Genomic DNA, 17,414 nt, shown 5'->3' with positions numbered 1-17,414 from the left:
CCTCTTAATGCTTATCTCCTTATCTGATCTACCTGCCTTCAGTGGCAGCGTGTCCGGTGCACCTGTCCGCAGGCTGTAACACGAGACCCTTGGAAGTGTGTTCGCTTTGGAGAAGAGCAATAAAAAAAAGGGGTCAGGAGGAGAAGGGAACCGGGGAGTCGGAATCTGCTTTTAGCTCATCCGGTTTGACCAGAAGGTCTGGACACAAACGGAACATTGATGTTTCGTGGAACGTCGGACCCCGGCATCGGATTCAACATCAAGGCGTATCAAGGACGATGCCCATCCTTGATGTTCCGGCCAACATCCTGTATGTAGGCCCATGGCTGTCCTTAGCCACACAGACCTCTGATAATGCCCATTATATGATTGGCAACCACGTGCTATTTCAGAGCCTGCATCACCGCAATAGTCTCCGTTCGACCCACACGTGTGTTGCGGAGCATCGCGCGCGACTCAGCCCCTCCTGCCTTATTATGCTGACGTAATGCACAACAGGCTGGCTGCGCACCCTTAGTCCCCAGTGGCTGAACATTCCCTTCCCTTCCTCGTGAGATGTGCGGAGTGGTTAAACATGATCAATATATGCTGATGGTGTAAAGCACGTTAATTGATCTTTGCTGCCCTTTCTCCTTTAGAAATGTCGACTTATGACATTTATATCTTTGCTTCCTTATACATCTTCCAGTAAAGATTGTTCAACATACCTCACCTGAATCCACGGTGTTCTTTGGTTGTGATTTTGCTTTTAGAATTGGTGTCACCTTGATGACGTTCTCGCGTTGATGAGGCCATTGAGGTAGCAGGTGTATTGCCCAGAAAGAACTTTGGTATTAATGTGAACTTGTGAAAATCCATGTGACCATTAATAATTCCCCTTCAGTTTAATACCGCCATTTCCGTTTAATACTGCACCTTCTGTTTATGCCTAATGTTGGCTTAATGGTTCGAGTGGTGGGCTTGGGATCCTAAGATCCTGAGTTCAAATCCCACTCGGCTGTTGAATTAATACCAGGTGGGGTTGACTCTGCCTGTTGTCCTGAGTTTGGCAGAATGAGTGCCAGCTTGCTGGTATCCTGTGTCGGAGTGGCGACCGGTCCAGGATTGTGCCCAATTGCCAAGGAGACTGCTGAGGCAGCACCAACGCACAGAGAATAGTCCCAATGGAATGGATGTTTACTGCCCCTTCTGTTTAATACTGCACCTTCTGCCCCTTTAAGTTTATGACACTGCCCCTTTAGTTTAGTGGTTCATGGTAATATTATTTGGGGGATATCGAGGTCCTGCACTCCTTCCCACTTGCTTATTCTTATCTACGATCATCATGTAATTTAGCATTCAATCAATTACTTTTTTCTCTCTCATTACCTTCGCAAACTTTGTTGCGAAGGTTATGTTTGGATCGCTGTGTATTTATTTATTTACTTGTGAATATGTGTGTTTATTTGTTTGTTCGTTTGTTTGTTATTCGCATAACTCCAAAAGTATTGAACTGAATCGCAGCAAATTTGGTGGGATGATTGGTTATTATCCGAGGACCATTTGATTAGATTTTGGGAGCGATCGGGTCAAAGGTCAAGGTCATGAAAGGTCAAAATCGTCTTTTTACCATAGCGCGGTCAATTTGTATCCAATTTGCATGCAACTAATGCCAAAATGTTCAGAATTGAATGCCCCATCTTGTGATATGTGACATTGACACAATGACGTAACAACCCTTATTAGCAGTTGGGAGTCAAAGGTCAGGGGGGGTCACGACATTGCAAAATGTGCGGTTTTAGTCATAACACGGTCAATTCTTATCCGATTTGCATGAAACCAACACCAAATTGTTGACTGTTCTGTTCCCCACACTCTAATACCAATTACAAAATTAAGAGTACAAAGGTCAAGGTCGAGGTCATGAAAAGGTCAAAATCTCTATTTTGCCATAGTTCGGTCGATTTTTTTATCCAATTTACATGCAACCAATGCCAAAATGTTATGAATTCAATGCCCAATCTTGTGATATATGATATGACACGATGACGTCATTACCTTTGTTAGCGGTTTGGGTCAAAGGTCAGGGGGGTCAACGACCTTTATTATCATAACGCGGTCAATTCTTATACAATTTGCATGTAAGTAGATTCAAAATGTTTAGAATTCAATTCCCTATCCTGTGATGTGTAATATTTGATTTCTTATAATGTGACCAGTTGTCATCAGATTGACTTGACACCGACACCCAAAAAGGTCAGGGAGTTCATACAGAAATTGTACAATGTACGTGAATCAGTGTCAAACAGCAGGAAATGTAATGTTTTTAAGCCATCATAACACATGAGATAGCAGATGTGATATGGGATTAAATACCCTCACAATCAACGGTTTCTGGGTGGGGGGGGGGAAATTTAGCGTTGGTGAAGGTATGCGCTCTACTGAGTGCCTGTTCTAGTTAATATCTGATACACATGTTGTCTTTTTATCATTAGTTTGTTGAGATTTGAGAACTTAAGTTGTTTGTGCCTATTTTTGTACTTTGAACCCACACACTTCCTTTGAGAGGTTGTTGTCTTTGGATAGTTTTCTCTTTCATGGACTTTAGAGGCGAAGCAATGCAGAGTTGGTTAATCCAATGAGGGTGAAGCTGTTGTTCCAAATCTGAATAAATTATAATTTGATAATTATCTATTTGGTTATCTGCATCTCTTCTTTATTTACTTATTTATTCATGTTCATGTCTCCACACCAACTTCCCCAATTATCCCTTTATGGAAAGGAACCCATTCTCAAACCTTTCTTGTTCAAGTCACTAAACTACCGTGTATTTGAGGGGAAATTTAAGCATGGTAGCTTATTGTGAGCGTGCGATATTACAATGGAATTAAGGTATTGGAGAAACCTTTTGACCACAAGTGCAAGCTCTTCTCTTGGAAGGAGTCGTATGCAATGGCTTGACTCATGATATGAAAGTACTGATCATATATAATATCTATTCGGCTTATTCATAACCGGTTTGAATAATAACGTATGACCTACATGAGCACGCAGCTCAAATCCCCGCTCGGGATGCTTGGCAATCAAAATCCAGCCTTTTCACCGGTGCCGATAACCAAGATTTAATTCCATTATGATGTCATCGCAACAGTGACGTCATCACAAGCTCATTGTACAACTCACAGCATCGATTCTCTCCATGCTTCCCCCCACCCTCAAACATCATCCAGCAAGCATGGCTTCCCGACACAATTCGCAGGCATGGCACAGATGATGGCATGCTCGTTAAAGGGGGCTCCTAATGATGTCCAACTTGATAGATGAGCGGCGCCTGTATCGCCGTCCATTGATATGGCGCGTCCGCACGACCGTCACGCCGACGATTAAAAGTGTAGCGATAAGCCCTCGAGCAGGTTCCACGGCAGGTCCACCAAGCAACCAGTTCATGACACAATGACACCGTCATGAAATAATGCATTTTCCAAAAATCATGTTTTCTTCCACGTCATTTGCCGTAACCTCCCGTACAACTTGTGATGGCATTCCTACCTGTAGTCCCTGTCATAACTCTGCAGCCTGTGATGACAGCCCACCTGCATAGTCGAAGTCTATCTACATGCTGATGCACATTTTGGTAACGAGCATTGACGGAATACAGACAGATCTTTATTACAACAAAGGAAGGTACAGGAATTGAGCTGTCAGCAGTTGAGCGACAGGAAATTGCTTGGAGATGATAAATGATTCCAATGAGTAACAATGACAAATTGTCAGGGCTACCCTTCCATTGCTGAGTCACGCTTTGCTCGGGATGTTGGGATGCCTCCGTTTGACTGAAACGTTAACATATAGCATGCGTCATAAAGAGATTGTGATAAGCAATTACAAAGCTTGGTCAGGGTTATTGAGCAGTGAGCTTCGATCGCACAGAAGGATGACGTAATGCCAAGCTGCGCCTCGCGAGGAAATTAGCATCGAGATTGTGAGGCTGCCTGCAGATCGCAATGAATTTGGGACTGGAAAATGGGATCTTGCGCGATGAACCCAAGCTATCTCTAACTATCCTTGGGGGGTATCAAGATTCCAATTCAGCAGAAACCATTTCTGTTTTCTCATAATATGGTTAATCTGATGAATCCATGAATTTAAAATAATATTGTTTTTTTAACAATGATTAATAATGTAATGAAGGACAAACATTTGAAAAATAAAGTGTATAAGCAATGCGTAATACAAGCAACGGCATATGGCAGTGGCACCGGGTGTCTTACAAAGCAGATGGAGCAAAGAAAATGATCATCACATGGAGCTGCAGAGGGATGTTTTCTTGGCATTGCCAAAAGGGACGAGAGTGCAGGCAAATGGATGGGATAGTAAACTAAATTCAACGACATTGTGCTCGCGATTAAAAAATAAACTACCATCCGTTGAAGACAAAGTCTTCGATATCCCCCGCCATAGTGAATGAGGACAAGTAGCAAAAGGCACCAGTTCAATTTATTCTTGATGTGTGTACCAAATTTCATAAAGAAATAGTTAATAGTTTTGCAACTATGCTCTGGAAACAAAGGTTGACCTCAATTATTTCTTAATACCCAACTTGTTTCCATAGAAAGTGACAGAAATTTTTTGGGGGGAAATCTCTAAATATCAAAATGCACCAGTTCACCACTTGCTTGATATGTGTACCAAATTTCGTAAATATTTCTTGAGGGGATTTGTCGTTAAGCTCCGGAAACGAAATGTGACGGACAGACGTACGACGGACGGACAGACGGAACCCATTTCTATATCCCCCGCCAACTTCGTTGGTTGGCGGGGGATCATTACAAATGCAATTAGGATGGACACACAGCAAAAAATAATGGACAACCAATAGATGACAAGAATTGCAAACTACCAACCTCGAGAAGGCCCTGTGGAAGAAGCACAGATAAACCTGAGATCAGATGGAGAGATGGAATTGTAAAATATACTGGAGTCCATTGTCCTCAAGTAGCATTGCTTAGAACAGAATGGAACATGTTGAAGACGACCTTCATCCTGCAGTAGACCAAGTAAAGTCTATGACTTGCTCTTCCAAACACTCTGCCAATGGCATCCAAAGCCGACTCCACACACGGCTTACTGACTTCCTGTACTCTCATCGCCAGAGTGTGGCTCTCAACGGAATCTTTTTTATCCCCTTTCCCTGTTAATGCTGGAGTCGCCCAAGGCAGTGTTCTCGGCCCCATCCTATTCTTAATCTTTCTTCATCAACGAGCTCTCTGACTCTCTCGAAAATCTTCTTCATCGCTTTGCTTATGACTCCACCCTTGCTGTGACATCCCTCATCCATCAGATAGACAGGCAGCAGCGTCTTTCCTCTCGTCAGACCTTGACAAAATCACAGGCAGGTAAAAAAACTTGGAACATGTTTTTCAATTCAGACAAATTTCACCCTATCACTATCTCTCTCCAAAAGGACCGTCTGGCAAACCCTCAATCTACTTTCTTAACAATCCTCTTGAAGAAGTTCAGTCACTCAAACTCTTGGGTCTCACTCAAAGCCATGATCATTCTTGGGAAAACCACATTTAAATGTGGGCTGCCGAAGCCACCTGTCGATTGGTCCTCTTCCGTCATGGAAACTTCTTCCTTGGCACCCCTGAACTCTTATCCACCGACAAGGCCTTCATCTACAGCTTGATGGAGTACTGCTCTCCCATATGCCTGGTGTTGGCTTAATGGTTATAGTTGTGAGCTTGGGATCTGAGGGTCCTGAGTTCAAATCCTGCTTGGCTGTTGAATTAATACCAGGTGGGCTTGACTCAGCCTGTCATCCTTCGGAGGCTGTCAAAATGAGTACCAATCTGCTGGGATGATTGAGCCATTTGAGTATCCTGTATTGGAGTGGCGACCTGTCCAGGATTGTGCCCAATAGCCCAGGAGATTGCTTTGGCAGCACCGATGCTCTGCACAGAGTATGGTCCCAATGCATGCATGCTCTCCCATCTGGGGTGGTGCCCCTGCCTTGCTCAGCTAGATGCCATGAAAACCAAGGTCTTCAAAATCATTGGATTGTTCCATGATGAAGTGAGTCAATGGGCCTATCACTTTCCCATCTCAGTTAGGTTGGAGGTCGATTTCTGTATTCTTCCAACTCCTTTCTGGTTTTATACCCACTGCTCTTTCCATGCTCCCTCACCTCCTCCCTCCACCCCCAGCTTCTGCTGGGTGTACGTGGTCTGCCAGGAACCCCCTTATGGCGAAACTCCGAAATCCAGAATCGCTGCTCACCTCCACTCATTAAGCCTTTCCCGATAGCATAAAGGGAAGACTTTTTGCTTTTGTAGGGTTTATTTCTTGAATTGGCACCCCCAATTTTAATGGTACCACAAAGTTTTTTTCGACTCTCAGGCCCCAGGAGTACTAAACCACCATTTAGATTTTTTTTCTTTCTTTCTGCACTTTCAACATTCAAAATTTCCAAATGATCAATTTCCAAGCTGTATCTCGGAGCTGGCTGAGAGTTTCAGAATTAAATTTTGCATCAATAATCCAAATAGAAAGTATGTGGGGTTGGCCTAATGTTGTTGACATTTGACCTAATTTTTAAGGTCATGACCTAATTATAGTCATTTTAATATTTTTCACCATAACTCAACGAAAGTTTGTTTGATCAGACCAAAATTGCCTGCACTAGATAGCGGAGGGCAAAGCACATTTGCACTTTATTCACATCATACACATCTGGGTTAAAGGTCAAAGTCTTATACCTAAATGAGTACTCGGTTTTTCTCCTTTTTTCTGTCAATGTCCAGGCTGTATCTTGGATCTACCGGAAGCAGGGTAGCTGTTTTTCAGCTGATTCAGGGAGTGACGTCGCTGTCCGATGCAAGTCCCGGGCTCAGCTGGCTCCAGCTGACAGTACCTGGTATGGACCCCTTGTCCAGGGTAATGGATCCCCATTGCCTTGTAGGGGAAACCTCTTTTGGCTAAGGCTATGAGAAGGGCACTCAGATATCAAACCACACCTGTAGGTTGGCCTGCGTAGCACTACATCATGAATAAATGTGCCCATGAACATCTGTGATGGCACCAATTTAGGCACCATTGCACAGCATATGCAGACAGCTGTGTCCATTATGGATATCAAGGGCAGCCGTCATATACCGACAACCTGGCCAGTCAGCTGCACCTATGCGCATCAGGCTTCATGTTGCATTCACTGCACCTGCAGCCAACAGTGCTCATAGGAATAGAGAGTGTGAGAGGGATGGCACACGCCGCTATCGCTATCGCCTTCTTTGTGCATGTTATTTTTCCTTTCATTAGCACTTGCTCACCTGCTCACCTACTCACCACCTATTTTGACCTCAGTCCTGTGGTGAGGGAGGAGTGATGTCAGGGATAGGCAGAGGATGTTTCTGTGAGTCCCTAATCACAAGTCCACATGTATGGCTACCCAAGTGTGATGGTCATCTTGTCATTGACCAGGAGCAACAATGACATTCGTATTCTGCTTGGGTGTCAGAGCAGCCCTCTTTAGGGGGAGCACTGCTCTCTCCACATAGAGAAGGGGATATAAAAGGTTCCCCAAAGAAAGCTTGCTCCACTTAGGCTTACCTGTCGACTGCTGCAGGTTGGTCATCCATTTCTGCAGTCGAGAAACATCAAATAAAAATAAATTAACAAATAACAAGAAGCCTAACAAATGTAACATCAAGATATTAAATTTCTGTGCCTGGAATGGGCGCACGTTGGAAGACAACGGCACCCAGCTCGAACGTCGAATGGCCGTTATTGGCTATGAAATGGAGCGATATGGGTTATATTAGACATTGCAGTACTCAGTGAGACTCGACTACCTGGTGTATCCCATCTCGAGGAACAAGGCTCTGGCTATAAGTTCTACTGGAGTGGAAAGCCAGAAAGTGAGAGTTGTCAGGCAGCTGTTGGTTTTGTGATCAATACCAAACATATAAACCTTCTAGATGCTGCCCCAACTGGTATTAGTGAACGTCTCATGACTGCGCGACTCAAACTTGACAATGAACGTTATGCTACCGTCATCGGTGCATACGCCCCGACCATGACAAACACAGATGAGGTCCAAGAGCAATTCTACGATGACCTTTCAGCAGTTATACAATCAACATCTCATTGTGACAAGCTTTTGTTGCTGGGGGACTTCAGTGCCCGAGTGGGACGTGATTATGTTGCGTGTAAAAAGGTTATCGGACACCACGGCATCAGCAAAGAAAACTCCATTGGCACCTTGCTGCTGACGCTATGCTCAACTAATGAACTCATCATCACAAACTCCTTGTTCCAACAAGCTGATAAATATAAAGCTACATGGATGCATCCTCGCTCTAAACATTGGCACCTCATCGACTTTGTCATCGTCAGGCACCACGACTGGCATGATGTTAAGCACACATACGTCATGAGAGGCTTAGACTGTTGGTCAGACGACAGGCTTGTTAGGAGTAAAATGTCAATCAAGATCAAGCTTCCCGTGAAAAGGCAATATCTTAAGCCTGCCACAAAGCTAAACACTCAACAGCTTAAATGCAGTGATGTGCAATCACAGCTTCAGCACCATCTCAATGCCGCCCTGGAACAATTGGATCTACCTACTACCAACGCTGAAGTGGGATGGGCCTTTTCACAAGACATCGCCTTCAGGGCAACTGCTGACGTTCTCCGTTTCGTTCAGCATCGTCACAAAGACTGGCTCGACGAGAACGTCTCCCAGATCAAAAGTTTATTGACTCCATGCATGCAGCTCATCTTCGCTGGATTGATGACAGAGGCTCAGCGAGTAAACACTCCTCTTACCTGCAACTTAGGAGACTCACACAGTCAAAACTATGTTCCATGAAAGACAGCTGGTGGGCAGCAAGAGTGGAAGAAATCCAGGAGGCAGCCAATACAAAGAACTTCAAGTGCTGCTATGCTGGTCGAAAGGCAGTATACGAACCGTCTTCTTGTGGTATCGCTGCACCCCATAGCTCAGACGGCCAGCACCTAATCAAAGATCCAAACTCGAAAGAGCAATCAGAGATTGCAGACCCTCATCAGAACTTTTGTGTGATGTGTTTTGTGTGGTGTATTTTGTGTGGCATTTGTGTACTGGTGTGTTACGTAATTAATCAGAGACATAACTAGAACTGCCACTTTATAACTGCTGGCAGTGATGACCGGGTACCAAAACATCCCGCTTTGATGCAAACCTGCTTTGATTGGACACCTGACCCTGACCAATGATGTGTTTTTTATTATTATCATTATTCAATTGAATTTAGAATGGGATTAAAATAAATTCAATTCAAATCAAACGGAAGACCAAATAGGTACAGTCCTGCATTGGAGTCATCAGAAGGAACCCGAGACAAGCAAAAAGCAAAGATGAAGTCATCAGGAGGAACCTGGATCGGATTCACATTTCAGCTGCTACTCCTCCACCCTCAAACCCATCCAGGCACAGCAAAGTGAACCTTTTTCAAGAAAAAATAAAAAAGAACCCAGATCAACAAAAATAAAATAATTCTGGTTGCCAGACCATGTGTCCGATCAAGTTGAAATTTAAAACATTTATTCTCCATCACGATTGATCATAATTGTGAAGTTTCATGTTGATTGATAAAGCAGTTCCAGAGAAAACCTTGTTAATATTTTTCTTCTGCTAAACCATGTGACCGATCAATTATTCCTAAACAAACTTGTACACCCAAGGCTTGGGGAACATTTGTGTGAAGTTTCCCCTCGATCTGTCAAGCCGTTCTGGAGAAGATTTTTTTTATAGGTTTTCAGATAAATCCAATATGGCTGCCAAACCATGTGACCTATGATGTCATATGTGAACCTTTTGTTACTCTCACCGAAGGATTCAGAGAGGGTATTACATTTGGGTCCGCTTGTTTGTCTGTCTTTGTCTGACTGTCTGTTTGTCCGCACAGAACTTTCATGTTTTTCTCCGCAACCGCTTGTCAGATTAAGACAAAATTTTCACCATTGATGCAACATGCCAACTCCTTTGTGCGATCTGCTCATCGTTATGGCCTCACAATTAGCCTCAAAAAGACCGAGACTATGTCTCAGCTGAAACCAGAAGGTGCATATCCTGTCCCATACATTACCATCGATGACACGCCACTCAAAATTGTAGATAAGTTCTGCTACCTCAAAGGTGTCCTCTCCCAAAATGCAATGATTGACGATGAAGTAACATCAAGACTCGGTAAAACATGTGTGTCCTTTGGAAGATTGACGCATCACCTTTGGTATGAACGTGGCATTCACCTGGACACCAAGATTAGTGTCTATTACGCCGTTGTCCTATCAATACTTTTGCATGGATACGAATCTTGGACACCCTATTGTCATCATATCAAATGTCTTGATCAATTCCATATGCAATGCCTTCGTAAGATTCTTGGCATCACCTGGCGAGACACGATACCTAACACCTCAATCCAAGACTGCTGTTGCATCCAAGGAATTGAGTATTTCCTGACGCAAGCCCAGCTTCGCTGGTCATTACACCTCACACAAATAGTCCAGCAGCCATTTCTCATATGAGGCCAAATAAGGAAATTCGTTCAACACCCCCTACAGAAAAGGTTTGACTTGACAAGGTGGTAGAATAGACCCTATAGAATACCTCCAGGTATTAAGTGGTTACAAATTGTGGTATCATTAAAATTCTACAGGCCATTATACATACCAAGGGTACTTACCAAGAGGGTCACTGTGGGCTAGCAAAATTTAGGCGGAGGGGTAACGTAAACGTGAATATCTTTGTCTAGACTCGACCAATTTTCAATATTGAGGTATCATTGGCTTTGTATTATAATTCTCTATCAGAATATGTACAGTTATTTGAAAATGGCCTTTGCCATGGCATCACCAAAGCTAAAATATCACACTAATTCAAACTTTCTGACATTTTTGATTGTGTTCTCATAGGAAGGTGAACGGTGTTTCTCAGTTACTACTGGTATGTATACATTTTGGAAATCAAACGCTTAAGAAAGTATTGTTCTGCAGAAATTCATATACATACAGAGGCACACATAAAGAAAACGGCATCTGTTATTTTTAGCGTTCGTCTTTTACTTGTGTATAGCAACACGGAAGCACATACACCAGAGCCGAGCATAATAGTTGTCTTTGGCAACACGGAAGTACATTAGTGAAAGCCGAGTATAATAGTTGTCTCTGGCAGCACGGAAGCTTATTCATTCCTCATAGTGGATGATAATAGTTATCATGGTCGACACTGGGAGCTGTGCATGACAACACAGAAGCACATTAGTGAGACCGAATCATAATAGTTGTGCATGGTTGCACGGAAGCACATTCGTCAGAGCGGTTTGTAATATTTGTGTCTGGCAACAAGGAATCACATTCGCCATGGAAGCATGAAGATGTCATCTGTTGTAACTTTTAGTCAGCGTCTTCTTCACCACTGGATTCAAAGATTGTTCTTGGATTTTCACAAGTTTCTTCGGCCATACATGCACATGCTTCTGTGCATGGCATGTGGTTGGTTCTGCATGTGCAGTCGGCTCGGCGACAGAGAGACTTCTTGCAGTGACAGACAGTCAGCTCCGGAAGACCCCGTGGTGCTGGATCTTTGGTCATGCGCACAGGCTGCAGGGCACCATCCTGAATTTTCCAGCCATGTCCAGCTGCTGGTGGAAGGCTCTGTGTAGGCTCCAATGCTCTCTTTCATACATAGGCCTGGTAATTTCCTCGCTTCATATGTTGCTGTAAGCTGTCGAATGTCAGGGGGAGATTTTCATTTCTTTGTCCCTTTTGACAGAACTGCCAGTATCTCACATTGTTCACTTTCCTCCCAGCCCCCTTGGTTGTTGAGTACATTGTACATATGAAGGCTTCGCATGCTTCTGAAGTGCTGTTGCTGAGCTCGGGTTCTCCAAGCTGTCCGAGACTGGTCTGATGCTCTTTACTGTCAGGTAAGACGTTGAAACCCTTTTTCTTGCCGAGTCCCGAGAGTGCACTGTTTGAATCGCACCCAGTGAGTGCGTGGAAGCCGAGTAAAGCATTACATGGCTCAGGTCCTAGTTTATGTGCCAAGCAGTGGATAGGAATATACCGAGCTTTATCCTTGATTCCAGTCCGAAACCACAGCTCCCGACACTGAAGTTTTCTGTAGTGTGTGGTGCAGAGGACAGCCACATCTGTGTCAGGTGATTGAATCACAATCCTGTTGTGATAATGAGAGGCATGTTTTGCATGTAGCAATATTCGTGTGTTTGCCTCTTCATGATCTGACTTGAGGGGAACCGGTTCTTCACAGTGCCCTCTGATGACTAGCACAGATTTCTGCGGGTTCTTGAAACCACCACCGATGACTAGGTGTTGACCATCAAGCAGAGTGTCTACCCCCATGTGGCACCATGTGTCTACCAAGAAGGCACACAAGTTGACTTTGTTTTCTACATTTCCAATGTATTTGATCCACTGCTTTGGAATAGGAGTGGCTGGCCCTTGGATTGTCACCTCCAAGGCTGCAGATGTTCCTCGTTTCTCTCGCTCCCCAGCTTTGATTGAGAGGCTGGAGTACCGGTCGAAGACAACATCAACCCGCTGACGACCATTCCGACGTAGAGGGGCAGTAACCAGGCTGTAATACTTGAATGCCATTTCACTGAAGTTTGCAGCACCAGCGGACTTTGTCATCTGTACCAGCGCCATTGCATCGACGATGTGGGCCGTAGACATCTGGCTGGTTGTGACTTGTGGCAGTTTTGGATGGACATCTACCGTCTTCTCTAACTCAGCAATGAGTACGCTCTTGTTGGTCTTCCTCAAGCTGCCATCGTGATGGGCCAGGGATAATAGCACTGTTGATAACTCGTAGCTGAGGAGTTCTCTCAGATTGATGTCCCTTGACTTTCCTGTGATCAGAAGGCGGCCAAAGAGTTCATGGTAAGCACTAAGTGATAACTTTCTCATCAGTTAGCTTCACTGTTTTCTTCTTGCTTAGTGTGGCAAATGTTTTGATCTTCAGGTTTGGCAGGGAATCCCAAAATGTCACTTCATTGGTATTCAGTCTCTGTTCAACAAATGTTGTCATTTGAGCTGTGCCGATCTGGTAGGAGTTAACCATGCGTGTAGCAGCATCTGGGGGCATCCTGATACCTGTGGCAATGTTAATCAGTGACGAAATTCCATCATCAACGTTGTCTAGGGAGAAGGGATCGGTCATAAGCTCTGACGTGATGACGGTCAGCAGCTTCTGAACATCACTTTCGTCTCTCTCCACCCTCTTTGGTGCTGCTTCTCTGTGGGTACCAACACGATCTGAGTCCTGTATGGCACACATCTCCTTCATTGCAGTTGTGATGGCTGCTCGTTCATGACATGTCAGGAACCATCGTTCTAGAGCTCCTGCTCTCTGACTGATCCCTATGATGCCACCGTTTGTCTTGCTGTTGCGGTTGATGGACTGCTCTCGGGCCATGTCGGTCCACACTTGAGCAAAAGGTTGAGGCGATCGACTGATGGCATGATTGCCAGACATGAACTCTTCATTGACGGCAGGATGGGTCTCAGGCAGCTGGTTCATGTCAGCCAGATAAACAAGAAGCCACCTGGCGTAGTTGGGTCGATCCATTGCGAAGAAGTGAGGGGTCATTGCAGCAGTAGCAGAGAGATGCAGAATCCAGTTTCCAGTCCTCTCTGCCTTGATGAACTGGAGGAGCAGCTGTACCATGGATACATAATCACTCCAGTAGGCAAACAGCTGCGATACATAATACATACCATGGATACATAATACCCTTGGTATGTATAATGGCCTGTCGAATTTTAATGATACCACAATTTGAAACCACATACTACCTGGAGGTGTTCTATAGGGTCTATTCTACCACTCTGTCAAGTCAAACCTTTTCTGTAGGGAGTGTTGAACGATTTCATTTTTTTCAGGTCCTTGCTCCTGGACTAATATGGAAGACCATAGAATCCTGAAAGCGCTTTTCCATGGCCAACTTAAATTTGGTAAACGGTCATGTGGTGGACAAAGGAAGCATTATAAAGATGTCCTTAAGTCTACGCTCATGTTTTGTGCCATTCCAGTTATTACCTGATAACATCAGGCAACAAACAGGTCAGCTTGGCGTAACATTTGCTGCAAAGGCCTGGACCACTTTGAATGTGGGAGACTTGCAATCAAAAGACAGTGGAGGCAAGAAAAGAAAACCTGCCAAAGTCCGCTTCTGCAAGGAACAGCCTATACCTGCGATGCTTGCATTAGATGCTGTGGGCCCCACATTGGACTTATTTAATAATACATTTTAAGCCATCGCACAACATGCAATGCTTAGTGAGTACACCAATAAAGGGGAGAGATTCGTCGAAAGCGACGACTCACACCATCATCTTGGATCTGGCTGTGACTTTCAAAATGAAATTATGCATCAATAATGGGAATAAAAAGTTTGCAGGGTTGACATATTTTTTGACATTGACCTAATCTTAAGCTCATGATCCAATTATAGACATTTTAACTTTTTTCACCAAATCCCGACGAAGGTTTGTTTGTCTGATCAGAACGAAATTGCACTCATTAGATGGCCTCGAGCAGTGTTTCTCAAATGGGGGCCTCGAGTGGGTTTCCTGGAGAGTTGTGAGCAGTCTGCACTAAGTTGTTGCACAAGTCCGAATGATGTTCCTAACAATTTACCTATGTGAACTTGCATTCTTAAGCTTAGTAATGATCAAAGCTAAAGCCAGAAACAGGCTGATCAATGTCGAGAGCAAGCTACGATGTTCACCGAGTAAGCCTCGTCCCCAAATTGACATGTGTGCAAAAAGGAAATAAAAACGACCCAGGTTCCAGCCTTTTTGTTACTCCTGTAGTTATGGTTGGAACTAATGGGTCCAGCCCAGTTTTCCTCACCTGGTTTAAAAAAAATTCCACTTGAATAAACCCAGTATTTTCCCCAGTAAAGTGTATTTTTCAAAATCTTAATTCCTGTGTTTGTTTGCTTTATTAAAAACCCTTGTAGGGATAACAGAGGGTTGTGGCGACCAAATACCAGAACAGGCTAGTCGTCTGATAAATCCGGCTGAGAAACCCTGGCCTAGAGCACCGCATTTATGCTTAATTTACATCATATCCCTCCATGTTAAAGGTCAAGGTCAAATGGCAGTCTGAGTAAAAGAACGTTTTTTTTGTCATCGCTCAATTTTGCCAATGCGGAATCTCAAAGATCGCTTGGCCTTCCAAGATGTTCTTGCATCATAATAGTGGACCTGCACTGACGTTGTGCACCTGATATTTAATTAGTGTCCTTGACCTACTTTTTTCAGATTGTAAACGAATGAACAAAAAATAAATTTTTGATTATAACTTGAATAATTTTCCTCCGATTTTCATGATGTTGCATTTTATGGATAGATTTTAGATGGAGGCACATTTTCTTAATGTACACTCTATCCCTAAATATTGTAGGTCAAGGTCATATGATGGTCCAAAAAAAAACATATGGCTATCATTGCATCGTGGGGCCAAGGGTATGTCACGTGTGATCGCCAAGGGTAAGCCTTCCCCAGTCATGGGAGGCTTACCCTTGGCAATAGCTTTGTGATCATAGGAATCTACTTAGTTCTTATTTTCTCCCACCTGTGGAACCAACTTACACATTCTCTTCAATCTCATTCTTCCCTCCAGAGCTTCAAGACAGCTGTTCACCACCATCGCAGATCATACCCCATCCAAAACCATGGTCTTTTCTACCCTCATTAACCCTCCCCACGCCCACCTCTTTCTAACTTTCCATTTTTTTCCGGAAGAATTTGTGGCTGTATCCATCTTGTCCACCCCGTGTGTCCTTTCCTACCCCTAATTCTTCCTCACATCCCTTATTTTTCCAATTTTTCCTCCATTTTGTCCCTCAATCCTGTTGTTGGCATATTTCCCTCTCTCTTTCTGCTGTTCCTTTTGTTCTGTTACATCCTGATCCATACAACATATGTTCGAACTTCTCCACGAACCTCAACATTGTAACCAAAAAATAACTATAAAAAGCCTGACTTGTGATTTTTAGGCTCTTTATTTACATCATGATTGGAGTACCAATTATTGAACAGATTATTTATCTCTACTGGATTGTTAACCCCTTTTTAGCTCGCCTGTTCGAAGAACAGAGAGCTATAGCGATACCCCCGGCATGAGCGTCAGCGTCAGCGTGAAAATGTTAAAGTTTTTGGTGCAAGTTATTTATAAGCTTGCCATTCATTTAATATGTGTACTAGGATGCTGATATTTGGCATGGAGGTTCCGTTGGGGTATATTATTGATGTCGTGAAGTTGAAATTAAAAAATAATTACAAATATTTTAAATTTTTGACCTGTTTTGAACTTAACTTTTTTGTAGCACATCAACGTTAAAGTTTTTGGTGCAAGTTATTTTTTAGAAGCTTGCCATTCATTTAATATGTGTACTAGGATGCTGATATTTGGCGTGGAGGTTCCTTTGGGGTATACTGTTGGTGTAGTGAAGTTGAAATTAGCAAATGATTTTAATTTTTTTATTATTTTTTTCAACCTAAGATGGTGTCAAAGACACCCAATGCTCACCTGTTTATACTCGACGCTTGCCATTCATTTAATATGTGTACTAGTTTACTCATTACAATATACAAATACATATATTGCTTTAAAATTATTTGGATCAGACTTCACTACAATGCTTTATAAAATAAATATTATTAGACTAGTCTTTTAAAAATGATAAATGTATAAACAGGCGAGCATTGGGTGGCTTTGACACCAACTCTCTGGTTTGAATTATACCATAGGATTAATGATTATAATTGGACTCACACCTTACAACATAGTTAACCTTTAGGTTTTCCCAACTCCAATTTGAGACTGGGATTGGGTTTATCATAGTCCATATAATGCATTGTCTGACAGGGACTATACTAGTGGGTTCATATATTACACATCAAGTCATGCTCTGTCTGTCCTTGAATGCACCTTTCAGAAAATTAAAGGACACTATTCAGGACAATCGACAGCAAGGCCTCTGAGAGCCAGCAACCAGATTATAAAGCGCAGCAACATCACGCTAGCAGTTTCCTTGCACAAAGGCCACTGTATTTGTGCCTCATTGAAGAGAAATCGGTGGAAGGCTCTATGGGCCCCTTTATCTTAACGTTGACTGCATCGTCAGACCACTTCGACTGGACATTTGAATAATTTCCTTTATGTATTTGACCATCCTCGGTGGTGTAATGGTTGGCTCGTCCACTCTGGGTCTGGGAGGTCGGAGGTTCCAACATTTGGCGAGTTCATACCCAAAACTTAAAGAAATGGTACGTGCTGCTTCCTTGCTTGATGCTCAGTGTTTTAAAAGAACAGAGCATGGACAAACAAGCAGGAGTTGGTAGTAATAGCACAGGATTTA

General features: G+C 43.4%; 1 protein-coding gene across 8 annotated transcripts in view; it reads left to right on the top strand.

Annotated features, from left to right (window-relative positions):
- LOC147026311 (breast cancer anti-estrogen resistance protein 3 homolog) overlaps positions 1-17,414 on the top strand; it is a 212,911-nt gene that overhangs the window by 95,698 nt on the left and 99,799 nt on the right. The window lies entirely within an intron of this gene.

This window comes from Eptatretus burgeri, chromosome 5, assembly GCF_056783735.1.
Source record: "Eptatretus burgeri isolate ZD-2024b chromosome 5, Ebu_testis_v1, whole genome shotgun sequence".
Taxonomy (NCBI): domain Eukaryota; kingdom Metazoa; phylum Chordata; class Myxini; order Myxiniformes; family Myxinidae; genus Eptatretus; species Eptatretus burgeri.
Note: the sequence above shows the minus strand (reverse complement) of the source record. Positions and strands in the feature narration are given on the sequence as shown.